Below are 21,055 nucleotides of genomic sequence, written 5' to 3'. Positions count from 1 at the left end.
GTCCATTCTCTGACTGAGATAAAAGCAACAGGTTGCGCTGACACCAAACTCTTTGTTTCATTTGAATATAGATGTCAATCAATGCGAGTCTAAGAAAGCCTCTGAGATATGGACGAAGTTACTAACTGGACCATGGTGGATTTTTTGGGCTCAACTTCTGTTGACATAACTTTGAGGTAGATCTTAACATTAATTTTTCTATTTTACTGTCAAAACCTAAGTCATGCGTCAACATGACTGGTGCCAGGGCTGAAAGAGAATATTCACATCACAGTGTTCTGTGCACTGTGCGTCTCGTGGTAAAACAAAAATTACTGCTGGGGTGTTTAAGGTCTTTCTTTCATTTTCCTTTTGTCTTTTCAACATACTCATACTCCCAAATCTGTTGACTTCATGGCTCATGATGGAAGCTGTGTGAACAGTGTGAACACCAGGTGCAGCTCATTAGATTCAGGTCTCCCCTGCTCTAATTTTTTATCCATATAGCCTGAACTAAAATGCTGTGTGTGTTCTAACCAGTCAATAATTATTTGGTTTTATAAATGTAATTTTGAAACTTTATCATCATTTTACATGTAAGATTGATATTAATTAATGATGTATTAATAATAATGACTGATGATTTGTGAGATGGCAGCAGCAGTACATTTGTTAACCTATAATAGTTCATCAGTGAGAGCAACGACAGCCTCAATGTGTTGCTGACTGAGGTCTGAGAATACAGAGTTGATATTGAAATGACCACTGGATGAAGAAGCACGAGTACTCAGGCATCAGATCAGACTCAGTATAGTTACCACTTTACTGAGGTTGAACTGAGAGAAGGTGTATTCTGAACTAGGAACTCTGCAAACTGCACAGTTGACTAAATCTGGGCCAAAGCTGAACAAAGAAGCTTCTCTACGAACTGTGACTGTTTGCATTCTACAGAAAGGTGATAAATATACTGCTCTTTGTTCTCCCTTCCAAATATGTTGAGCTCAGCTGGGGGCTCTGCTTGATCATCTGATTGTTTGAGTTAAATACATTTTCTGTTATGAGTGTCTAAGATGCATTTTACATTACATTTAAAGACATTTCTATTTCAGTTGGCCATCTTACATCTAAATGTTATGCACCTTTAATTCATGTGAGACATCAATGAAAAGACTTCTTGGCTTTATCATAAGGCATAAAAATAATGTGTAATCTTATAATTTAGCTAAAACTAAAGAATCTCTACAAAGTTGATGCAAACACAGAGAGTAATGAAGCCAGTTAAACTCTGTATTATGCAGTGCAGGTAGAGCAAAGACAGACCTGCACCTGCTGCCTCAATGTGAAATGTACTTTTTGTCCTTGGGGTAAAGTGTACTTGTGCAGCTCCACACTTCCTATTTAAAGTTGGCTCCATGTGAACTGCAGCATCAGTCAAATCTTTCTGAGAATGTCACACTCCCCCTGATATCTATTGTTTCTTTTTGGGAATACATCTACACTTAATTAAATGTTTCTACCATTAGCTTTAACACAGGAGACAACTTAAAGTGTTGCACACAATAAGTGAGACCAAAAACAAGGAGCGAGCGTCATTCAAGTGTTCTTGAGAAGTTTTCACAGTGTTTTCATTACCACAGTTTTTACAAAGATTCTAAGGTTCACTGTTCTCTTAATTGGGATTTGTTTTGAGGTTAGAGCAAAATCTACACATGCTCAGTATCTCAGTTGTTCCTGGGGCTGTACTCTTCTGGGGAAAGATAACAGGAAAGTAAAATGGAAGAAACTTCACAAACAGCAGCAGAGGAAGATAGGCAGACCAATGGCACATGCACAGAGCACAACGAAAAAGAAATGTATCTATCCGACGTACACCCAGCACACTGTGCGCTAAAGGGGTTTGAAAGTAAAACTTGTTCAATACAACAAAGTACTCTAATCAGGGATGCTTCACAATTCCTATTTTCCACTTCAAGTTCAAACGAGTGGCACTGATGAGTTGTTATCAGGACTGCTGCATGGTTCTCATTTTCTTTTAAAATATGTGCCCACATTAAAACCTGCTTCCTAGATAGAACCTGTGTCTTTAAATTTAAGCACATTTCAAAACTCAAATGCATTTTTGTGTCTGTGTGTAGTTTGTTGACTCCATGTTGTGACTTTTCTCGCATTTCCGGATATGATTTGTTGGTACGACACCCCCACAACAATGAGATCTCACTTTATCTACTTTATAAATGGATGTAGAAATGGCAGGTCAATGGTAGCAGGAGGGCAAAAGTCCTATTTAAAAAACATACAGATGCAAAAACAAATTCAGGGAAAATCAAGCAAAGCACTTCAAAATAAACCAGGATCAGGAACCAACTGTTCAGGAAGTGTAGGTGTAGAGTGAGCTGAACAAAGACAAGGCATCGAAGCCACCAAGTACCTGACAAAAGATAATCCAGTTACATTAAGGTATTTATTAGACGCTTTCATCCAGAACTACTTACAAGTGAGATACAAGGTACAAGGCAAAGGCAGGGTAAGTGTAAAGAGGTCCTGCCCAAGGACCCCTACTGGAGGTAGGACACAGCCGTAGGACAGAGGCGGTGATGTTACCAGTACACTATCCAGCTGCAGTTACTGCTATTGTTACAGTGTGTGTGCACACACACACACACACACACATAAACACACGAGTGCAGATTAACAGCTTTCAGGGACAGCAGAGAACAGTGACCTGTTGCTATGAGAATTTTAGCTTTTGTGGTATGAAGCCACGGTGCAGATAGTTTTTGCTTACGTTGTACAAGGTTTGAGGAATCTGTCACTGTTCTTTTGGTAAATGAGAGACTGCACTTTTCTAACTTTGGTGATGTGTTAGGAATACTGCTTCACAAAGTTTCTAGCCTCAAGAATTCCTGGGCAGTGAAAAATGTTTAAAATGCAGAAGATTTGAGTCATAACAACATAAATTAAATGTGTCCTCTCATATCTGAGAACAGTCTGAAGAAGTTTTATTTGAATGCATTTTAACACAATACATGAAATAATCATCCCTGCTGCATCTTTACCAAAGAAATAGATGAATTGGAAGATGAAATGAGGGTTAAGGATAAAGGGGGATGACTTTACAACTGAGAAAACAAAGAAAAGGTACTGTAAGTTAATGAGTAGTAATAGTAAGTCAGATTAAAGGAGGTGGATGTAGAGGAGGTTTAGATCTGAGGAAAGGTCCTGAATGATGGTTTAATGAAGCGATGACGTGTTGATCTGCATCCTGATACAATATCTGTGCTCTAGTCCATAACACACTGCACAGGTAGATACATACAGCTCAAGTTTACATCCACTGCCCAGCTTTACAGCATCTGACATTAACACATAACATTTATTTCTGTCACTCTCACTCACACAAGTGAAGTCGGGTCTTTTCCTACAGTAAAGTTTGACAGTTCATTAAATCTCCATGTTAATATGGAATGCCTGCCCAGGCCAAGGTTAATGAGACCATTCAAGCTGCAATAAAGGTTTGACTACAGGCTGATAGATGCTATAAAACAAGCTATTCAGGCTGCGATCGCAGCATAAAGCCATAATGTCTGATGCCACGCTGCACAGAAAACATCACAGCACAATGGATGTTGGGGAGAGAAACAAATGAGACCAGCATTTAGATTTGGATTAAGACTATTCATTTTCAGATGCAGATTGACATTCGGAGAGAAGAAGCGCCTCTAGGTGCCAAAATACATTTCACAGTTTGGATGAAACATTTGTGTGTGATAGTATTTAGGTTTTAATAGAGATTTCTGTGTATTTGTCTTTTAAAAACAACTTTCTACCTGTGCACCCTGATTAGATTGTGTAGTCTTTACAGACCATGTTGGATCTTTGGCTTTTTAAACATTTGGTTTTCATGTTCGTCACTTCACTGTGGAGCTTTACTTATTTGACATGTGTCATATTCACAGCACAGCACAGCTTAACTCTAATCACCAGTGCACATAATATTGTTTCTATTGTTGCTTGGTTGCAGCTGCAAGTTGATGTTTACATTTTAAATCAGTATTTAATCAGTTCCACTTTTTCCTTTAGTGTGTGGATGAAACTGGTAGAACTGTACCATTAAGGGAGGGGTAGATCCTTTACTACCTTATTGGAGACCTGCAGTATTTTGAGTGTTTGTTGACTGTATTTCTGCTGTAAGCACACAGAGTGCGAGCTCAGTCCACACAACACTCCCTCAAATCTTGCAGCTTTCACTTCAAAGCACAGACTTGGGTGAACATCGTTTCCACTCCATTTGAGAGAGTGACCCGTGCCACTTTTGCCACAGGGATCAACGGTTTGTGCATCAACTGAACAAACCAAAAAGCAGTTTTGTGTTTTGTTAAAAGTCTGTCTAAAGATGAAACCCATGATCAATGTGCAGAAACTGATTTACCTTATATTTACCTGCACTTCCTGTTTTTGTTTTTCTGCTATTTATCTGTTGGGATCACTGTAACTCAGTCAGTTAACAGTAGTGTACACAAACTGGTCGTCTTCCTCCACAGCAGCTCAAAGTAAATCGACTAGTATTCATTTTTATCATGTATGGTGACACCTTGTAACTGTGAAATCTCTAATCACTAGAGTAGCTACAGACACCTCCACAGGTGTAGGATCCTCAACATAGACTCGTTTTCTCTATTAATCATGTACGCTTGCCTGAAATGAGACACATCTCATCGAACATATTAATTATAGAGAACCACACCAGAACGGACTTTGTCTTTTTGAATGTGCCTTGAATGTTTGTGAAGGAATGTGTGTGTGTTACAGCTGCTGTGGATCTTTCTTGTTTTTCATTGACACCCAGATTTCTGACATTTCATATTTCACTTTAAAAGCTGTATATTTCCTTGAAGTTGATGTCTTCAACACAGAAGACAATGTCAACTGCTGAAATCAAACCAAAACTCCAACTCTGAGCTGCAGCGCTTTCACGGGATACTGATGATTGACAGGAGCTTTGTGAGTTACTTCAATTTGGGAATGTTTCTACTGATGCAGAAACTCAATCCCAGACATCCTGCTCTGACAGCAGACTCTGTCACAAGCATATGAAGGAAACACGTTGGGACCAAACTAAACCAACAATAATATATTGTTTAGTATGTGTCTATAAAAAGCATTGGAAAGTAAACCTGTGATAGGTTTCCTGAAGAAGCCTGTTTATGGAGACAGTGTTTGGAGGAGACTGACAGTTTGCATTATTCAACATTTTGGTGCCACCTCAGGGTCTATCCAGGGAATACAGCTCTGTCAGTCAGTGTGCTAGCTTACAGGTAGGTCAGACAAAGAAGAACAAATCACATGTATGGCACATGACAGCATTTAAAGGAAAAGGTACAGTAAACATTTCCACAACCTGCCTTTGCATCTTTGAACCCTTCACTGTCCCACCGCTTCTATTGGCAAACTAAGAAGAATTGATACTTCAGTAAATTTGAGATTGTGGACATGTTGCTAGAATATACTGTATTTTAGAAGAACAGACAGATCCAGAATCACATCACATCACCAAGTATATGTGGCCAACCTGTTAATCCACATATTCAAAGCTGGTAACGGGTAGTCTGTACCTGCCGTCCACCTTTATGCTTCACTCTATGCTATTTCAGGATGTGATAAACTGATGTGATGAGACCTGGCATCTGTCTAACCTCAAAACAGATACAGTATTTGCTGCATATTTGTCCATTTCTTTTTAAGATAAGATAAGATAAGATAAGAAAACCTTTATTAGTCCCACAATGGGGAAATTGCATTTTTACAACAGCTTAAACACTGTCAGAAAGATAGTCTGACCAAAGGAGACGAAAGACTAAACTGGCACAGTCCAAGATAAATAGACTATGAAACCTGATAGTACAAACAGTACAGTAATAAATAAAATATATACATGTAAGTACAGTATATGTAGCAGTGTGAGTATGTACAGTATATGGATATTACTGGAAGCAGTATTGAAAATGTACATTGTAAAGTTGGTTATTGCACAGGTGTAATATGAGTATCAGCAGTGTTCATTGTACAGTCTGACTGCAGCAGGGAGAAAAGATCACTAGTAGCTGTACTGGCCATTACAGCACACTGTTACAATATTCTGCACTACACTCATAATGTAAATGTGATTATGGTCCATGGTTCAGTTTTATGTTGTGAAGAGTGTGTGTGGAATAGTCCACTCTGACCTCAGTGACTTTTAAAAGTCTTATTTTTAGGGGATAATGTGAATAGCACCTGGGAAAACAAGAAACACAATAATCATCACATGTAACTGTCACAATGTTTGTGTGTGTGTGTGAGTGTGTGTGTGTGTGTGTGTGTGTGTGTGTGTGTGTGATTGTGTGTGTGTGTGTGTGTGTGTGTGTGTGTGTGTGTGTGTGTGTGTGTGTGTGTGTGTGTGTGTGTGTGTGTGATTGTGTGTGTGTGTGTGTGTGTGTGTGTGTGTGTGTGTGTGAGTGTGTGTGTGAGTGTGTGTGTGTGTGTGTGTGTGTGTGTGTGTGTGTGTGTGTGTGTGAGTGTGTGTGAGTGTGTGTGTGAGAGAGAGGATACATTCAGGCAGTTTTACACCAGAGAGTTATGTGTCTGTTCTAGCCGGTGGCGATTAAGAGCTCTTTGACATTTTTAGAGGGCATTCAAAGGTTTTCACTGAGGAAAAAGGAGTTTAATAACAATTTTCACTGTAACTCCTAAACGGCTGCTCTATAATTTAATTTGACCTTGTTATCACAAGCCGCTCTCTGTTACTAAACTCATATGAAAATCTAATGAATTCTTATAAATTTAATTTAGCCAAATGAAGCTCGTGTTTCAGCTCTGGCTCTCGCTCCCTCCCAGATGTCAACATATTAGGACACTGTGATCTCCAAGTAATGATATATTTAACAGCATATAGTAGAACAGAATCATTCCAGTATAAATGAATGAGAGAATTTCCTCCTTCATGTATTTTGAAGTTGTGTTTTTAAGAAAAATAGAACCTCTGCCATCAAGGAGCAGCTTATGCACAGAATGTCACAATAAGCATTTAGACGCCGCTAGACGCCACCCACACTACTCAGAGTGAGCTATGTTCTGTCACGCGGTACAGTGCAACTGTGTATTTCTAGTTGTGCTAATGGTACTTATCATTTGATTGGTAGCAGTGTGGAGTATAAAAACAATAATGTCAGGATGTGCTCTCTCTTCCCACAGACTTGTCTTACTTGTCAATCAAGCCGTGTGTGGTGCTATAAAATCTCTCTTTCAATTTTGTCTCAGTGTAGTTTGACTTGTGTGGTAGAGTTGTTCTCTGCTGAGGCTGCTGTCTAGTTATTAAAAATATTTTCTGTTTACTGCAAAACAAAAATACTGAACTGACTTATCTATTTATAAATCATGGTGGTCCTGTCTTGATGACACTTATGGAAAACATTGGTTGAGCATCACAAATCATGCCTCCAATTAACGTGGAAGTCCTGATTGCTGTTTTCACAACTATGTTGCCTTAAAATATTGTCATTATATCTGAGTATTGAGTCTTTAGTCAACTCCAAAATGTCTAAATTACCCATTTACCCACTTAAATCTACACTGAAGTGTATATTTTTGGATTTCTGGCTTCTACTGCCTGATCCTGATTACAACAGACATCAGGCCTTCGCATTCTACCTGATGCTTCATCACGTGGAACTGATCCACTGCATCCAAAGGACCAATAATCACTCAGTTTATGTCTCCTCTTGGGTATTTTACAACCCAGTGTGGACCAATGCACCAGTAAAACCTGAGTTCTGCCACTGTGATTTAAATTTTACACACACACACACACACACACACACACACACACACACACACACACACACACACACACACACACACACACACACACACACACACACACACATACTCTACAGGAGACTCTGCTGTGTTTAGGAACAATAAAGATTATAGCCAAACAATAAAGAAATCGTTAACATCTATAAAAACTGCATATTGCTGTAATCATTGTTTATTTGCACATGTAAAAGTTTATTGTAGCCACAATAGCTGCACTTTTGGAGGGGAGTGTATGCCGACAAGTTTTAGATGGATTGACTGACCTGGGACGTTCCTCTTGAGACCTGCTTGTGATCACTGTTAAATAAAATGATAGAATGAAAAATTATAATGAATGATTATTTCAAAATGAGTCCAAATTAATCAATCAGTCACAGGTAATAGTGTGGTTGCTGTAGATTTCAGCTGGAGGTTGTCGGTGTGGTTGTGCTCTACTTCTTTTCCATTTCGCTGTTCCCTTTCAGGAGTCGCCACAACAAATCATCCTCCTCCATTTGACTCTGTCCTCTTCATCCTCTTCTCTGACGCCAGCTAACTTCATGTCCTCTGTGTGTGTGTGTGTGTGTGTGTGTGTCTGTGTGTGTGTGTGTGTGTGTGTGTGTGTGTGTGTGTGTGTGTGTGTGTGTGTGTGTGTGTGTGTGTCACTCATGTGTCTCCAGGCAGAATCGCAGGATTTTGTCATGGTGAATAGGGATAAAAATAATAAGTGAGTATTAGAGCCAGAGAAATAGATACTTGACTGAATCAGTCCTTCACAGCTACAAACAGGAGCATTTCCACTCTAACTGGCTCTCAGTCAGCGGGGAAAACACTCCACAGAACACATATCATTAAATAAGAAGAAACCATTTTTAATTCTGTTTTACTTCTAACTTCTGTTTCTACATTCAGGCCTCTCTGTACAACAATGGTCTGTCCCTGTCTGAACTGTTTTATCCACTGAGCCAATCCTTGATGGTCCTAGATGTGTGCAATGTTCGAGAAGTGACAGTGAGCTGCTCTTTGTGTGAAAGTGTGAAAGTCAGTCAGACGTGCTTTTGCCAAACCAACCACAGAATCTCCGTCTTGAGCAGGACAAAGGCATCTTCATCCCCTTGAGGTCCACAGCTGTTACAAATAGTTGTGACACTGGTGTTTTTATGGGGTAAGAAGTAGCAGCAGTAATCCCACTGCAAACTCAGAAACAAACTTGGGATTAGCCAGATAGAGATTAAGCTTTTATTGGAAATGTGTTTTGGTTTTGCAAGAAAGAGGACTTCACAAACATAGAAGCTGCCAAATGTAGTCACTGACAAAGTTGGCAGCAATTTTTATAAAGCTATAAAAACGTATCCAGAACCTTCTACACAGTAATAAATAACATCTAAACACGCTCAAAGATTTCCCTGTGATCATCCTGGTGACTGCTAACTTCAGTATTCAGTATAACCCCTCAGACCTGCGTATGGTTTAAGCAGCACCTCCTCCTCTAGTGTTTTAGGAGGGTTTTACAGGGTTCACTGCCCAATGTCTCGTGAAAAAACAGCCAAGGACTCGATGAGTCTGGCTGTGAAGAATCCCATCAAGTGACCTCTAACCTATCATATTTCTTTTCAGCATTTTCAACTTGAGACTGCTTTTGCAGTCTGTTATTACAAAGCAGCTGACAAGAATACATAAGAGATTAAAAGATCCATGCAGAACAAATAGACCAATATTCTCATCAATATTCTCTGCATATACACTACATTTTGATAAGATGTATAACTACAACCTTTCTCAGACTTTCTCTTCTTGCAGTTGAAGCCTGCCTTCCTCTTCCTGTCCTCAGGAAAACATCGATCAGCCCGCAGACCCTCCATTAAAGAGCACTCAGCACAGAGGTACAAATTACAGAGGACTCTGTCCCTCTCTCAGCTCCATCATTACCACAGACATACACACAGTTAAATAATGAAACGGTCTTTCTCTACATTTTGTTGTTTATGGCAGACTTAGCGTAAGTGACAGGGAGGAACACGTTACTTCAGCAGGTGCTGACTGAACACTGAGGTCATCTTCTGCTAAGAGAGTCTTAAACGATTGGTGACATTTAAACAGTGACAGAGCAGAAAGCTTCCCCATTACATTAGAAAGACTCAGGATTTATAAATGGTGTTTGTTAACATGACAGATAATGTGATGCTGTTGAAACATAACTTTTCATCCTTAAGTGAGATACTGAGATTTGTTGTGCACCTCACAGTCCTGTGACGGGACGTGCAGTTCAGATGTTCCCATAAATAGGTGCACTGGGACCTAGTTCAGCATTGGGGATGAGATGATTATTATGGGCTGCAGCAGCCTTAGTCCTTTGACTTGGGATCCACTGGGCACCTGAAGGACCAACAATCACTCAATAAAACAGATCTTTAAGGAATCAATCTCAAAGTTTAAGTCTCCACTGATTTAACTGTTTGTTGACCTCAGGTCAATACTTCAGACGACCTTTAAGACCACTGTCAGCTGTACCTGCATGTCTTCTCCAAAATAAATAAAGAATATGACCGGCTGTCATGTTGGATCTTTGCAGGTCATAAAAAAGAACAGTGGGACTTCAACATGCACTCAAGTAACCAGGTTACAGTGAGTTTTCCTGAGTAAGCTGTTTTCTTAATGGTCATGTAAATGACAAAACTGGCTTTTTAATCAGAGTAATCAGGGCGATGCTTTCTTGTTTTTTAAATCAAGTCAAACTAAAACTGAATGAATTTTCTATGTATATATATATGTATGTATGTCTGTATATGACTGTCTGTGTGTTTCTCTCACAGTCACTCAGCTTTCCCAACATGTTTGCTACTTTACAGTTGGGATTTCGTTTTCAGTTGTAAATTGTATTCATTTCCGCTACTGGTCGCTGCTGTTTTGTGTTTGTGTTCTGTTTTTGTCTTCTGACGTCTGTCTGCACTTTTTCTTTGTGTTCTTGCACTGTTTGCACTAGGTTGCACAGGATGCACTTTATGTGTTTTGCTAGGACAACTTAGCAGTCCTCAGCCCCATGTTTGTCTTGTTGCCGTTTTATGTAGCACCATGGTTCTGGAGAAACGTTGTCTCATTTCACTATGTACTGCTTCAGCTATATGTGGTTGGAATGACAATAAAGCTTCTTGACTTGACTTGACTTGACTTGATATGCTGTGCCATTTTTATGCCAGATGTAATGTTTTGTGTTTTTCCAAATAGTTGAAATCTTAGTTTCATCAGTCCACAAAACATTTTGTTAATACTGCTGTGGAGTGTCCATGTGCTCTTTGGCAAACTTCAGGCTGCAGCAATGTTCTTTTTATTAAGCAGCAGCTTCCTTCATGATGTCCTGCCATAGACACCCTGCTTGTTCAATGTTTTACCTGCTGTAGACTCATAAACATGGATTTTATTTGGTTCCAATGATACCTTCAAATCTTTGTCTGTCACTCAGGGTTGTTTCTTTACCTCACTGATGAGTGTTTGTTGTGTTCTTAGAGTCATTTTGACTGGCTGTCCACTTTTTAGTAAAGTAGCCTCAGTACCAAAGTGTCTTCATGTGCAGATTGTTTGTCGAACTGTGACTGGTGAGTTTCTAAAATCTTTGAAATCTCTTTGTAACCCTGAAATCATAACACTGGATTATAGAGCCTCTGAAAGCTTCTTTTGGCAAGGTATGGTTCACATGAGCGTATTCTTGTGCAAATCATACTCAAAAGGTTTGAGTGGTTTTTGTCTGTCAAAGTAACTCTGGTCCACACAATCAAAATCATTTTCTTCCAGGTCTGCTAATGCCTAACTCCCGTTAGCTCTTTGGAGATCATTATTCCAGGGCTTCACATACTTTTCCACTAGGGTTTTTATAGTTGTTCTCAATAAAAACATGCAAGATCAGAATTTGTGGGTTATTATTTTAGTTTTATTATATTTGTTAAAAGTCTTAAGTCAAGTATTGTTTGTGTTTTATGGCAAGTTAATGCAGAAAACCATGAAATTCTCACTGCTCACATACTTTTTCTTGCCACTGTAACTGCTCCTCCAGTCTTTTTAGTGAACTCATTTTGTATTTGACTGTAAAAACCTCAATTTAAGTTTTCACCTAGAAAACAGCAAGCGCACAATCCTTTGTTGTTTTTAATGACCGTGTTACATTCCTGAACAAAACCTTTTTACCGCTTCTTTGTCCCTGTGCCATGCATGAGCAGAGGAGTGCCAGGTAAAGAAATGAGGCAGTGTGTGGTACAACAGTAGCATTTTTTGGCTGTCCTTTCTTGAATGCTCCTGATCCTCTTTTCAGCTGTGGACTGGGGCGCTTTAGATGGCTGCTCTATTTTAACAACAACAGACAAAGTGATGGAAGTGCAGCCAAACATCCCCCAGCTGTCACTTCACTGTGCAGATGATGGCCTTGTTTTCTCTTCCCACGTGGTTCACAGAGAGCTGACAGATGCCCGTCTCCATCCTCTCTTTTCCTTTCTCTACTTTCTGCTCCTGTCCTCTCCTCGCCCCCTTTTATGTTAACTTCACACCTTTTAGCTGTTCATGCTATCAGTGCTTTGTGTCTTTTTTTCTCAAAGGTATGTGATGCCCACTGCAAAGTAATACAGTGATTACATGTTTTAATAGTCTTTTATCCATGTTTATCCATTTTGCATCAGTAGGTGGCAATACTGTCTTGTATAGTCTTTAGGGAGTAGAATGAATGTGCTCCGGTGCTGCACATAAAGACCTCTTGCCTTTACTATGCACCAGCTGACCCTGTTATGGGATACAGCCACTCTGAAACATTATGAGTGGACTAATGTTTGCAAATATTAAAAGAAAATGTAATTTTAGTTGCCTCATTTGCCTGAAAATGGCTTCTATGAATTCTTATGCTGTAAGTGGTAAACAATTGCATGCAGCCCATTTTATCATATTTTCCTAATGAACATGAATGTTTGGGCCTTGTTTCAAATGAAATGAGTTATGATATAATACATTTAGAGAACAAACAACATCACCCAGGTTTTCTTTAAAACTTCTCTAACCTATTTTTAGTCTCCGTTACTTTTAGTTTTGAGGAGCAGTTACTGTTTGTTTTGGTCTTGAGTGCTCTCACCAGACACTCTCTTAACAAGCCCTAATAAAACCCACTGTATGGAAAATAAAAACAAATCAAAAAGTCAGAGCATAGGCAACAAAAAGCTGGAAAAGTAAGTGGAACTAGGAACTAGGTACAAGGACGAGCTGGAAGAACATTTTACATATAAAACTGAACTGAACTGAAGAAACTGTCTGTGAACAGAGTGTCGTCCAAAAATACAAGTTAAAGCCTGATCATGCAATGAAGAAGCCATGTGTGAACATGATCCAAAACGCTGACTTGACGGAATCAGTTGGGAGAAGACGTTTTCTAAGGAGGTTTTAAAATGTTTTGGAATTGATGTTCTACATATGACGTTGGTGGAGGCCAAACTAGAGCTAAAAGGAGAACGAGTACTGGACATGATGTCACTCCATTTCTGCTGGCTGTAAAGAATCTTAACAACCTCAAAGTTTTATCTTGAGTTAGCAAGGTTAATATTTTAATCCACATTTAAATTTTAAATTAATGTAATGCGTAAGATGATATCAGGTAAAGAAACAACACACTATAAAACTTCTTCAGTTGCCTTCATCTTTTTTTCTTCAGCATTCTGATTCATATTTTTTTTTTTATCATTTAGAAGTAATAGATGTTTTAGTTCGATTTTATTTGTATAGCACCAAATTACAACAGAAGTCATATCAAGGCACTTTACAGTGTTTAAGGTTCAAGATATTACAAAATATAACTGTATACAGAATCATATAGAAAACCCAACAACAGAGGAAAAACTCCAGCAGATCCATGCTCGGGTTGGGCGGCCATCTACCTCAATTGGTTGGGGTGAGCGGAAAGAGGAGAGAGAAGCAAGCAGCAAAAACACTGGACAGGGCAGTAGAACCAGTAACTGGATTCTGGAGATATACAAGGAGGAGGATACCTGCAGAGGAGAAAAGAGAGAGGGAGACAGAGAGGAGGAAACACAACTACAGGAGACAGAAGACACAAAGTTAATGACATGAAATGGTAGAATTTGAATGGATAGAGGAGAAAGGAGAGAGGAGAGGAGCTCAGTGTATCAGTAGAGGTCCCCCAGCAGACTAAGCTATATCAGCATAACTAAGAGATGGTTCAGAGTCACCTGATAAAAAAGGAAAGTTTGAAGTCTAGTCTTAAATGTAGAGAGGGTGTCTGCCTCCAGAACCTGAACTGGGAGCTGGTTCCACAGGAGAGGGGCTTGATAGCTAAAGGCTCTCCCTCCCATTCTACATTTGGAAACTCTAGGAACCACAAGTAAACCTGCAGTCTGAGAACGGAGAGTTCTGCTTGGAAGATATGGAACTATGAGGTCTTTAAGATAAGATGGAGCCTGATTATTAAGGGATTTAAATGTGAGGAGAAGTGTTTTAAACTCTATTCTGGATTTTACAGGGAGTCAATGGAGAGAAGCTAACATGTTACCACTAAGTTGAAAACTCCACAGTACAGTTGAGGGAGCAGCTGTTTTATCTTACGTCAATGTGTGAATGCAGCTAAAAGACAGTGACAGAAGAAAGCTGCCCACTGAGTCATACATGTAAAACAACTAGAAACTGAACAAATATTTAACAGTGTCAAGGTGACACATGTAAGGAATTCAACCATACTGGGCCAGATTTCGTTTATTAGGTTTAAACCACAGTCAGTAAAGAACCACGGCTCAGATAAATCACTGCTTTGTACTGTAGCATCTGCAGACTGAAGCTGAGCGGAGGCCAAACGAGTTCAGACTCCAGGATTTCACGGCAGGTGTTTAAAGTCATGGTAAAATCTTTGTCTGAAAGCTTTCATTACCTAAGCTTTAAGCCACTGGTGTCACTGGTACACACATCAAACACAGACACTGAATCCTTCTTTAAAGCGTCAACTTCTTTTTCATGTTTTTCTTTCAAGTAAAGGGCGTATAAGTACTGTACATGTTTTCAGCAGTGTTGAGACACAAGATTTTTCTGGTTTGAACAGTGAATGCCACACTGTCCTACCTTTTCCTCTGACCAACATTTGACAGTGAAGTGTTCACATTTTAGCAAACATATCGTACAACGATACGTACAAACTGCTTTGAAAAAGAGGATTTTTAGCATCACCAGGTTATCAACACTGGTTTAGTGGCATTTGCATATTTTAAATGGTGCATTTTTCTTCCCACCTTCATATTGTAAGATATTAATTGGGAAAATCACATCTCTGTCTCCCTGAATGAAACAATTTAATGATTATTAGATTGGCAACAAATCTTCCAGACAATGAAAAGCCCAATGAAATGTCCAAACCTCTGTGCAACACGTCCTCCAAACAAAAACATTCAACCCATAGGAGTATCTATTAGAATACCTCCTTAAACACACAAACACACACACACACACACACACACACACACACACACACACACACACACACACACACACACACACAGAAATAGATTAAATAGATTAAATAGATAGATTTTATTTTTACCTAATGAGAAATCCAAAATAAGAAAATGTCAATATCAGAATCTTCATGCAAACTGCGTGAGTGGGTGTAAGAAGAATTTTACTTAAGAACACAACATGAATGGATCCATCATCATGGGAACATGGAAGATTATAGTGTGCATGGCAGAGCTGCAAGGATGAAGCCATTACATATTAATGCACATCTACAGTTTGCTCAAGGCCATGTGGAACAGTGTTCTGTGTACAGCAGCGTCATGTTGGACTAGAATGAGGAGGGTTCTGTTTGCTCCTAGTGGTACTATTCTACTTTATATTCACATTCTTTAAATTGTTCTCGTCTGGTTTAAGCTCAGGATGATAGTTAGCTACTATGCAAGAAGCTGTTTGCTGCATGTATTTAGGTTTTGTCAATGACCTCTATCCAGCTGAACATTTTTTCTTCTAACAAGCTCTTAGAGGAGACAAGATTCAAAAGTTTTTCATGTAATTGACTTTTTCTTTCCATTCTGTATTCCACTGGTTTTCATAACACACACTGAGGTACATACACTGAAGTAAACTCAATATACTTATCTAGTATACTTTAAGTGTAATTATTGGACTACTTCTCACCGTCCAGTGTATATTGAAGGAAAATGTATGAATGCATATTTTTCTGGTAACTGTCTCACCTGAAACTTGAACTTGTAAAATGAGCTGGCTCATCGGTTGTGTCTGTTCTATTCTTCACCATATGTTGGCTGTAATGTTCGATTTTAACAAACTGAAAAAAGAATAAAAACATATAGTTGGAGCTGCTCTCCCCACTTTTCTTCTTTGTTTTTCTGCTTTTGTCTAAAATAAAAATATGAATGTGACAAAGGCTTGTTGAGCGTTCTGCTCTAACGTGGTTGGTGGATGTGTTGATTGTAGCCAGTTATCATGGACACTGAGCTCAACGAATCTTTTATAAACTTTAATTTTCACCTTTTCCAACGAAGAACAATAATTTTAACTCGCTAAGATTTTCACTTCTGACTACATGGAGCTCAGTCAGCTGGAGGAGGGTGATGATGGGGTTCACAGATAAGCTTTAAATGTGATTACAAGTTTTATTTTTTGTTTCATTCTGTCTTCATCTCTTGGCATTCATTTGGTTTTGAAATATTCTGCACCATCTGTGCAACCCTTTGAGGCAGCAACATAGATTTCAGCTATTCCTCACAGCAGGGAGTGTCAATCCTTTTTACACTGTAAGAAATGTTTGTAGAAATTACGGTAAAAAACTGTTAAATAGCAACAGTATATTACCGTTAAATGCAAAACAATATATCACAGTAATAGATACACTTTTTTACTGTTAATCAAGAAACAGTATGTAACTTTACATTTTACTGTGAAAGTATGTAGAAAACACACAGTTTTACTGTTAAAACATAAAATTTAGCTAAAATTAATGGGAAAATACCGTAAGTCCACAAGCAAGTAAATATCGTAAAATTAATGGTATTATTTGGTTTAAATTACAGATTTTGTTGATGTATACATTGAAATTTACGGTTTAAAACCTTTTATAACTCAACAAAAACATTTTCTTTTTTCTACAGAAAGGAGATGTTAAAAATATGGTATTTATGTTGATTTTGAAATAAAATATATGTTTACATATACTGTTATTATCTGTCATTTTATGTTCTACACTTGTAAGGCTTTAATGTGTGATGGAAAACTAAAACATGAATAATACATTTCTTGAAGAAATTAAAGTCATTGGTGTTGAAAAATACCAAATATCTCATGTATCAAGTTTCTGGAAAAGTTTGTCTTAATTATGTTGTTATTAGTTTTGTTGTTGACCTCTGACCTCTAATGTACCTACAGCACAAACTGGAAATATAATAAATAGGATTTGAAATGCGGCCCACACTGGGATCAGCCTCCATACTGGTAATGACCAGGTCCATTTATATCACCGTAATACTTAGAGTTATGTTAATTAAGGGTCTTCACTGAAAACATGGTGAGTTACCGTAACAGATGGTTTACTGGTTGTAAATGTATTTTATCTTATTTTATTTTCTCAAACTAACTGTGAACCACCGTCATTTAAAGACTAACAGACGGAGCACTGACGTATTCAGAGAGCGGGAAACTGTGGTTCAAATGTTAACGGACGCTGAACAGTTGGCGCCGCTTCTGTCCGAGCAGCACCGCGGAATACAGCGTCTCCTGAATGTTAGCCTGGAGGAGCAATGTGTGGAGGTAAGTTTGAGCTTTAAAATAACGTTTCGGTCATTTTTCTTCTTAAAAGTTACGGTTATTGTAATTGACATTAAAGTTGAGGTTAACGACGTGTTCCCAAAACGTTATTTAGTTAACGTTTTTAACGGTAGCCGCTAGCTAACCTTAATGCTAATCTTACAAGTTAACTTGCTAGCTAACATTTGTCTTAGCTAGCTAAGTATACAACAAAATGTGTAGATGTAATTCTGTGATTTCTGCTTACAACATTGAAGTACTAAGTCCTTCACGGCAGACTTCATCGTAATGAACCACATTGTTTATTCAAGTGTTGAGCTGGTTGCAACGAGACATTTTGTAGATATAGAGCTTTTAAAGCTCACATTTAGTGGAGGCACAAGGTATCTGCTCCTGTTAATGTTAGCGTTACTGTTGGGAGGCAATAGCGCAGTACCAGTGTGAAAATGAGCAGTGAACTGTCCAGTAACAGGATCTACTAATGTTTTCAAAGTCAGATCTTCCTCTACTGGCCACATGTCACGAGAACATAGAGATTTCTCTAGCAATCTCTTTTAAGTTAAGTAAACTGCATTTATATTTAATATTTTTTATTAAAAAAATAAATAATATAAAAATTTATATTATTTGTTTAGTTGAGTCTTAGTTATCTGTCTTCAGTACCTTGTCTAACAAGTTGTTTTCTGGCTGCAGAGAGGATCACGACAGTCCAGAACGTAAACATGATGGGCAACTTAAGTCTTAAAGCCAAACTGGTGCCAACATCTGCTTACTGTTCCAGTTTCAGAACACCCTTCCATGTCTCTTTTCCATCATGTCAACCCCAGTGATGTCAAGGCAAATTAGAGGTAAGCTGTGGCATAGTTTAGCAAACAATATGTAGATGCAAGCACAATTTCAATTTCATAGAGTTTATGTTCCTCAAGAAAACAGCCTCATCGTACACAGAAAAAACGAGCAGTCTGGAATGTGACTGTGGATTTTGTGACTGCTTCAGTGAATGTATCATTGTATTGTTGTTGTTGCATTGTACTGTTGATGTCTTAGTGACAAATATGTTAGTGTCTGTGTTTCACACTGATACTGTTGATAAACATATGACCTGTAAAACTATATATCAGATACCTGTGTTTAGGCATTATGCTTAAACACTGCATCAATGTAACATTTGCTTCTGTTTTCTGGCTGCAGAGAGGATCATGCCAGTCCACGTCATACTTGACGAACGAGAATGATGACAAGACCTGTTCAAAGTTCCAGTTCCTGAACATCATTCCACATCTGTAGAGGACTTCAGACTTCATTCAAGTGTGAACCTTATGAGTTAAACACCGCTGATGTTTAGACAAATTAGAGGTAAGCTGTATTATTGCCCCCCTCATTCATGTTAGTGTAATAAAAAAATAGAAAGATGCAATCAAAATTTCAACTTGACTCAACTTGATCTTTCTCAAAGCAACAGCTTCATCATACACAGAAGAAACCAGAACTCTAAAGTATAGTGAATTGTCTGACTGCCTAAGTGGAAACATCTGAGTATTTATGCTGGTAATGCTGTTGATTGCTTGGTGATTAATATGTCATATTCTATATTTTGCCCATATACTCATAACATGCTCTGCAAAACTATACTTCAACTTTCTATCACGTAAAATTCATTGGAACTGTGTATGTAAGGCTGTATATATGTGTGTGGGTATAATGCTTTTAATTTAGCTTTGTTTCTGTTTTCTGGCTGCAGAGAAAAACCTGCCAGTCCACAGTGTGCACCTTATGGACATCTTGGGAATCTTCTAGAAGAAATGATGACAACATACATCATGGGTTCTAGTTTATGGAATATCACGTTCATGAGAGACTCTAAACCATGTTGAGCACCATCTTCAGTCATGTCTGACCTATTACTCATCCTGGGCAAGTGGCCACATTTTCTTATGATGTTTATATTGTTAATTTCACTGTACATTGACCTAAAAATACATGCTGTTTTTCAAGCTCTTAAAACTACTTTGTGAGTTAAATGGGCAGTTTACTGGATCAGATCAACACAGAATGCTTAAAGGCACAACCTTTACTTTTAATGATTATAGTTTGTTGTTTTACAATGTATTTATATGTTTATTTTGGAATTTATTATAAGTAATTGTTGACTGTAAAATCTATGCCAATCAGCTGTAATGCCTTATTTGATTTACCGTACTTTTTACAGTAAAATTCTGGCAACCACAGCTGCCGGTATTTTACCGCAACTTTTAATCTTTGTAATAATGTGTCATACATTGTCACCCTATTTTTTACGGTGAATTTCTGGCAACCACAGCTGCCAGTATTTTACCGCAACTTTTAATCTTTGTAATAATGTGTCATACATTGTCACCCTATTTTTTACGGTGAATTTCTGGCAACCACAGCTGCCAGTATTTTACCGCAACTTTTAATCTTTGTAATAATGTGTCATACATTTTCACCCTATTTTTTACGGTGAATTTCTGGCAACCACAGCTGCCAGTATTTTACCGCAACTTTTAATCTTTGTAATAATGTGTCATACATTTTCACCCTATTTTTTACGGTGAATTTCTGGCAACCACAGCTGCCAGTATTTTACCGCAACTTTTAATCTTTGTAATAATGTGTCATACATTGTCACCCTATTTTTTACGGTGAATTTCTGGCAACCACAGCTGCCAGTATTTTACCGCAACTTTTAATCTTTGTAATAATGTGTCATACATTTTCACCCTATTTTTTACGGTGAATTTCTGGCAACCACAGCTGCCAGTATTTTACCGCAACTTTTAATCTTTGTAATAATGTGTCATACATTTTCACCCTATTTTTTACGGTGAAATTCTGGCAACCACAGCTGCCGGTATTTTACCGTAACTGTGAATCTTTGCAATAAAATGCAGTAATGTTGTATACTGTTGTACTGTGTTTATAACTGAAAAAGAACTGTATATAGGTTTACAGTATACCTGTTATTTTACATAGTTTACCTGTCAATAGATTTAACTATTGCAGTTATTTTTGTAGTAAATTACCGTAAACAGGTTTACAGTAAACCTGTGTTTTTATAGTAATTTCATGTAAACCAAAAAAGTTTCCAAGTATAAAATGTACGGTTTCTTATTAAATATACCGTAATGTGTCATACATTTTCACCCTATTTTTTGCGGTGAAATTCTGGCAACCACAGCTGCCAGTATTTTACCGTTAATTACACAGATTTTTTTTTACAGTGTAGTCTTGGGGACATGAAAACAATGCCGCTATTTTCTATCTGTCAGGGACTGGCACTGTAAGGGACAACTAAGATTTAAATATTACAGATAAAAAATGTATAAAATCTGCTAAGTTCTGTTCAACCTCAGTCTGCAGAACAATAACGGTGATCTGTGTTTGTGGCACATCGACTCACAGGACAGTCACAGGAGGAGAAAAAAGCAGAGGA

At 38.1% G+C, this 21,055-nt stretch overlaps 1 long non-coding RNA gene across 3 annotated transcripts; it reads left to right on the top strand.

The window, feature by feature from the left end:
* The first annotated feature begins 17,217 nt into the window (after window positions 1–17,217).
* Window positions 17,218–20,794, top strand: LOC113166118. Of its 3 annotated transcripts, none has more exons than XR_003299153.2 (5): window positions 17,218–17,289; window positions 17,455–17,604; window positions 18,099–18,449; window positions 18,793–18,957; window positions 19,343–20,794. It is a non-coding gene; the product is annotated as an uncharacterized LOC113166118 (long non-coding RNA). The 3 variants fall into 3 exon arrangements; XR_003299152.2 differs by having other exon boundaries at window positions 18,095–18,449; XR_003299154.2 differs by lacking the exon at window positions 17,218–17,289 and adding an exon at window positions 17,296–17,362 and having other exon boundaries at window positions 18,095–18,449.
* The last annotated feature ends 261 nt before the right edge of the window (window positions 20,795–21,055 follow it).

The sequence above is a fragment of the Anabas testudineus genome, chromosome 13 (genome assembly GCF_900324465.2).
Source record: "Anabas testudineus chromosome 13, fAnaTes1.2, whole genome shotgun sequence".
NCBI lineage: Eukaryota > Metazoa > Chordata > Actinopteri > Anabantiformes > Anabantidae > Anabas > Anabas testudineus.
This window is presented reverse-complemented; position numbering and strand designations above follow the sequence as displayed.